The sequence below is a fragment of the Lonchura striata genome, chromosome 6 (genome assembly GCF_050655825.1).
Source record: "Lonchura striata isolate lonStrDom1 chromosome 6, ASM5065582v1, whole genome shotgun sequence".
Taxonomy (NCBI): Eukaryota; Metazoa; Chordata; class Aves; order Passeriformes; family Estrildidae; genus Lonchura; species Lonchura striata.
In genome coordinates, this window is record NC_140708.1 from 26,105,690 (window position 1) to 26,112,807 (window position 7,118).

Here is a 7,118-nt window from a genome sequence, read left to right on the forward strand (position 1 = left end):
TATGTCACCAAAATGCTTATTTTCCTTGAATTCAGTTCCTAGCTATTATTAGGAAGAGTTATCATGCATTTTCCGATAGGTTTTCTCAGATATTGTAGCTTATACATTTTAGAGCTCCTATCTGCACCAGTTAACCAACAAATCCAGTCTGCAAAAAATCACTCCAGAATGTGATTGATTTTGATAATGAGGAAGATAGGAATATTTTTTTTCAAGTAAGCAACTTTTGAACAGGGAGTAATTGAAACACTTGAAGTTTGCAACATCCCTTTTCTCCCTTCCTTGCAGCTGCTCCTTTTGCTGAGTCACTTTCCAGACACTTGCCTGCACTTTCATCTCAGAAACCCACTAACCCACTTATCCATTCAGATGAAGTAAAACCAGGTTAAGCTTTTTATTCAAGCTGCTGCAAGACCCTAACTAAGTCTTAACTAGGGCCCGAATAAGTTTATCTAAAGTATTGTTCTATTCTAGGTGCCCTTGTTTGCTGTTTCACAGGCTGGAGTAAATTTGTGTGGTTCTGTAAATTTTGACTTGAGTAAAATGTTCTGAATTGTTATATCAGATATTTTAGTCTGAGTTTGAATTTACCTGAATTCAGAAATGTCTGAATGTCAAATTCCACTGAAATTTTCTCTTCACTACTTTCTTCAGTTTTACCTCCCTGTCTTACTATGTGTGTTGCACTCACTCTCCATATGGAAGTTGCTGAACTGCAGAAGCTCATCAGCATGTTCAGTAGGGTAAGAACTGTTAGTATAGGAAGCCCATGAGGAGGTCATGTCAAGTCAATCATTCAATAACTCATCCATCCAGGTTTGGCTTTAGCCTTTTTCCACCCTGTTACTGACATCCTCCATTGTGTCCTCTCCTGCATTTCTCTGTTTTTTTTTACTTATTTTTAAAAAATGTTAATAGCATCTACATATTTAGCATTCCAGGATAAGCCTAATTGAATTTGATGGGGATCAAGGATATATACAACTCAAAGCGTTTATTCTGGGACTTGCAATAACTTAATTGTCAATAAATAGAATCTCCAATTAGTTGTGCCATGGAGTGAATTTGGATAATTTTTCATCAATCAGTCTTTATAATCTGATTACCTCTCTTCTGATTGACCTTTCTTGGAGAAGATGTAAGTGTGAAGCTAAAACAAACATATGCTCTGCCTGTCTGTCTTGTCTTCTCTTGGGTTTTCCTGACTCAGTTGGCTTTGACAGTGGTCCTTGTACTTGTCACATCCAAGGATTCTTGGACATCTGTATTCAACGCATTCAATGTCTGGCTTTGGAACTTAAGTTTTTGTTCTAAAATTATGCTTCCCTTGCTAGGGCATGACTTTTTTATGACCTCTGTGTTTTCAAGTTTACTTTTCATTGTGAGCTAATGGAGGTATTCAGGCTCGTGAGGCAGCTCAGTCTTCCCAGTGGAAAACAGCATTGAAACTTGTATGATTTCCTAAGGCTTGTTTGCTAAAGTTCACCAAAAATCCATGCAGCTCACTGTAGTCAAATGGAAAAGCCTTTGGGATGTCTTTAAATTTGCACTGAGATCTTCCTTTTCTTCTCACTGGATTTGTGTACTTTCAGTCATAGGCACCTTTAACTCTCAAAAAGAGCAAGCAAATGCAATTATATAGATAGAGAGCACTAGGTGGGTGCCTACACATTTTTAGCTTTGCAAAATTTGACCAGTTGATGGAACAACAAATTTTTTGCTTTCTGCTCTCTTTGTTCTTCCTTTCTTCCTTTCTTTTCTTACCTTTCAGGCAGGCTTCATTTCTGTTTTTAAAGAATAATGTAGAGCAAGACTGAAAACTTTCTTGCAATTGTGATCATACAATAAATGAAAATGTGACTACTTCAAGCTTCCAAATGTCTTTTTATTTCTTTTCTCCTTGGTATTTCATGGATTAGAAGAAGTTGCTTGGGGCTATTGTCATGTATTACATTTAATATTCATATATCAAGAAAAAATTTGATGTACTATAGCTACTTGTTTAAAAATATTTTCACAATAGTTGCTATAGCATTCACAGAAATTCTCCCATGAAAGTGTTGGTTGTTTGCACCTATTCTCACTTGTTGCTTTTATTTCAGTATATGGTTATTTCAACATTTTCAGAGATGAAAATTAATTTAATGCTCTACTCATTTTTTGTTAGACCCTTGCACTGAACTCGATAAAATAGGACCACTGAGTAGAGAATATAGCTGCAGTCAATCTAAGAATTGCAGGAAATGTTGAAAGAAAAATACTTCAGTACATTGTTTTGTGGATATGTGATTGTACAGACTTCCTTGATGCAGTCCTCAGACTGTCTCACAAGCTGAATATTTTTGGCTTGGTATGTGGGAGTTTAGGTGAAAATAATCCAAAAGTCACAAAATAATAAAATGTATACCTATTGTAAATGCAGGCAAACCCAGTGGAAAGAAATTATGATGTCTGACTCCAGTTCAGAAGGCTGAGTGACTTCTTTATTATAACTATTCTAAAATACATTAATATACTATATAAAGGAAGATACTAAAACTACATGCCTACTTTTCTAACTGCCATCTCTAATGACCAACTCGTGACCCTGTTCCCGAGAGTCCAGACACAGGTGGATTGGATTGGCCATCAGGCTCAAACAATCCTCACCAGAATCTAATCAAGCAATCACCCCAGGTAAACAATTCTCCAAACACATTCCAGATAGGAAAAACAAAGAGAAGAAATAGAAATTGTTTTCTCTTTCTTTCTCTCTGTGCACCTCTATGAAAAATCCTGAGAGAGAGAGAAATGTGCTTTCCACATATACCCATACTGTCAGGCATACCTTATAAAAGACTGACTTGGTAAACACAGCTTCTTCCTAAAGTTTCTGCAATGCTGGTGTGAGCTGTGTGCCCTGGTGGTGCATCAACACCTGAACTGCAGAACTGGCCCAGGGGCAGAGAACAGGTAGGTCAGGTAAACACACAGAACATTCCCACTGGCAATCATGTGGCAGATATGATGCATTACCTAAGTTTCTGCCTTCATAATTTTTTCTATAAGTCCCTTCTGTTAATTATTTTTTCAAGAATACAAATGCTGTTTGAGCAAATGGGATCAGAGAAAAAGGGAGTTTAATTCAAGAGCTTTGTACTTTTAGTCTGATAAGCCATTGATGTATATTCTATCAATTGTAGGTCTGACATTATGGTGCACTGCTTCACTGAATGCCATGGCCTTTCATATCTAAAGAAGCTGTTGCAAGGAATGTAAGCAGAATAATATTTTCCTTTGTTCAAATTACCTTTAATTATAACTCTTCAATTGACATAAGTGATGACTTGTGAAGATGTCAATAAAGTGACAAATACATGCGTAAGAAATCTAAAGGTGCATTGTGGTCTCTTTGACCATGGCTCATTAAGCAAATACTGTTGCTATCATCATTCATCTACAACTGACTTTACCCATAAATCTTATTTTTAGAATGGACTCTGTCCAAGCACAATGAACAATTAAATTTCAAGTTTGAAAATGACAGTCTGTCCTCTTCTTTTCTGTTGTTCATTTATCACAGTCTTGCTTACGGCCACTGTGGTAATTTGAGATGTAAAGAGATGGGGGTTTAGACTGCTTGGTATTTATCATTCAGTAGAACTACAAAGTTAGGTGTGATCATATTGCCATTATATCTCCACTTTAATATTTTTTAAAAGAAAAGGAAATATTAAGATAATTAAACTGATATGAATATGTGTCATATGTTAAACAATGTGAAAAACAGTGATTTTCAGAAATCACTGATTTCTGAACAAGTGATTACTGTCTTCTGAGAAGAAGAATTTTAAATCCCTAAACCTCTTGCATAAGAGTTTACCATTTTAAAGCATGCAACATAATCCTGGACACAAAGTAAAAATTAGAATAAATGTGTAAATGATATTCCAAGTTCTTGTCTAGAAGCAAAGTTTTATCAAAGAGTGTTCTGTAAATTGCTAAAAAGATATTGTTAGCAATAATCTCCATGCCCCTCCTCCCCTCCCCAATTTATTTCATGTAATAGTAGGTCAGGAGTCCAGACAGACCTTAGTGTTCATGGTCCTTCAGGGTCTTTTGCAAAAAGGGATGTGCCTCATACACAATGTTATAATTTTCAAAAGGATAATAAAATCTGCTAGAGTATGACTGCATTTTCCTGAATTACAGCTGTGAAGCATATAAAAGTCAGGGCTCTGAAAAGAGTGGGAAAAATGGGATATGGAAAGAAATTACTTGGTCTTTAAGGGTGCAATTTGACTGTGGCTTATTCAACAGCAAATGTTCAAATAGTTTATAAAGCAGAGTTATGCCAGTAGTCAGTTTGGAAACTTCATTCTTAATTCTTATTCTTCAGCTAATACCAAGGATTATAAGGATTTAAAGAAAGAAATTAATCAAATTTCCACCATGTGTCTCATCTTCAAAACAGTGAATTTCACATGTACAAACCTGGAGTACTTCACTCTGCAGCAGATTCTGCTGGTTCAGAACCATCAAATCCCCTTTCATCAATGATAATATGTGGTATTAACTTCTATTTTTGGGTACTTAAACTAATTTTCTAAGTTCATCTTCAGCTGGGTTAAATAGTAATGAAATACTATAGTGACAGACTAAGACATTCATATTATTACTTAAGTGTAAGTATTACTTAAGTGTAAAGGAGTATTTATTTTGATATTGGGCAACTGTTATTGCCAAGCAATTTGGTAGTAAACAGTTGGATATCAGTCTGCTTGGAATTCAATTAAATGTGTGCCTTTCAAGAAGGTTGTGCTGTTGGCTAATGCTGATGTAAATAACTAAAACTAGAATTCTGCTTTATTAAGAAATGGGTTGTTTTTTTTCTGGATTCATTGTATTAAAATCTGATATGAAACCAAGTGACAGTAGAAGTATAACACACATGAGCTTTGGCAATGATAGTTAGTATATCATAAAGCTAGCTCTGTGCCTTCACTCTCTGCTTCTCTTTCCATATTATTGATCATTAATGCCAAAATGAAAAATAAGAGGTAGCAACTCATGTAAGAAAACATTTGGATGGCTATTGTTCTACATTATGTGTAGTTAATGGTTATGTTTACAAACACAAAGGTAATATTTACATCCATTGAAATGACAGAATTGATTAAATGGGATAAGAGAAGAGTGTACCAGAAGCTCTGGAGCATTGGGGTTTTTTTTGTAAATTTGACTGATGTTGGTGAAGTGTGTTTTGGATCTCCACAATATTGGTAAGAAGATGAAATAAAATCACAACCAGGCAAGCAGTTCATTACTTCTCTTGGGGAAAAAGGAAAAAATCAAGAGAGAATGGTAGTCAATGCAATAATCAAATTTGCAGCACTATATAAGCATAGATTGACATAGAAGGAAAATCATAGGTTATGATTAACATTAATAACACTTACATTGCTAAAGCAGTTGGCAGATACCAGCCAGAGATTCATTTAGAAACATTGCTTGTAGCTACTGAGAATGGTATTCAGCATCAAATACTTTGTATTAGAAATTTTCCCTGTCAAGCAAATGAAATGAGTTTAGCTTGCAGGAAAACATAAAGTGACAGAACAAAAGAAATGGAATGCAATTTGGGGTCTCAGAGATATGAAGAGCTCCTATTAAAGAATGTCTGTAACATCTGTCTACAAGTGTAAGATTTTTTTCTTTTACTTTTGTTCTTTTTTTTTTCAGTAATGTAGGTGTATGGATTGCCCTCTTTTTCTTAATAATACTAAAAGAAAAAAAAAAGGAATAACAAAAAAATCCCTAAAATCCTGTCATCTCAGGAGACACTTGAGGAACAAAATATCCTCAGTATTGTTATTCAATGGTGTTGATGTCTTCTTTCCTTTTCTTTTATCCTGTTAAATTTTTATTTTCTACCATTTTTCTCCTTCTTCTCTCTATGTGAAAAAGTTCCATATTTCTGCTGTTCAGTATTATTTGTAGATTCCTTTCATTCCAGAATCTGACATTTGAACTTCCTGTGAAAAAAAGAGCTATTCTTTCTCTATGCTTTATAAGCAATCTTTGCTATAGCAGAGACAACTTTAATCACTCATGTCTTGGTTGTGAATCTCTGGTGCCAGAAGTTGTTCCACCATACCCTGGGTCTCCTCTGATCTAATCATGGGCTCCTCTTCCTCACCCATTCCCGTGGGAGTGCCGGACAGACAGCCCTCCTGGAGGGAGCTGCAGGCACACATGGGGTAGTCAGAGATTCTCCTTACTCAAAGGAATTTATCAGTGGGTTCTCCAGACAGCATCTCCTCTTTCACAGTAGAGATTAAATCTAGAAACTCAACCCTGAAGTTTTCACAACACTTGAGTTTGATTATTCAGAGTTGAACACTTATGTAGACTACGAATGATTCAGGAGTTACTGAAATCTTGAAATATTTTTCTTGCTTCCAAACTCTACATTGTGAGGTTTTTACTGTTTTAATATTCACCTACCTTAGCAGCTTTTAAAATTATTATTGTACTTTTGTGATGAAAGGAATGCATAAGGCTATGTACTTACTGTATCAGCCATCATATAGCACACAGGCTTGTGAGTGTTCCTGTGTAAAAATAATCTCTTTTATTATCAGAAGTGCAGGTATTAAAAACGAAACTGCATTTTACTATAAAACATTCAGAAGGAGCGTGTGTAAAGAATAATAAAGCTTGGCTTTTAATTGATGCTCTTAAGGCTTGGCTAGAGACAATTTGTGTCACCATCAAATCAGTTTGAATGCACTTATAGAGAACATTACTGTATTAATTTAAAAACGTTTATGATTTCATGAAGGAAATTCTGCTGTTGACCCTCATGGAAGGATAACATAGGTTGGATTTGAGGATCTTGAAAAAGTAAATCAAAGTTGAAAGCTAGTCATTAAAAGCGAAAACATCAAGCAGCATTAAAATTCTTTTTTAACTTGCTTTTGCATTTCAGGGTAGGCACACTGATGTAGACAGTGTATTCTGTAGAGGATACAATGGGTAGAACTGTCAAATATTAACTCCTTTTCAACAGCAAAAAGCATCAATTGAAATTTCTTTCTAACACCCTTATTGACTTTCCTTTTAATTTTTTTTCACAG

At 35.2% G+C, this 7,118-nt stretch overlaps 1 protein-coding gene across 18 annotated transcripts in view; it reads left to right on the forward strand.

The window, feature by feature from the left end:
- DNTT (DNA nucleotidylexotransferase) overlaps positions 1–7,118 on the forward strand; it is a 184,145-nt gene that overhangs the window by 148,141 nt on the left and 28,886 nt on the right. The window lies entirely within an intron of this gene.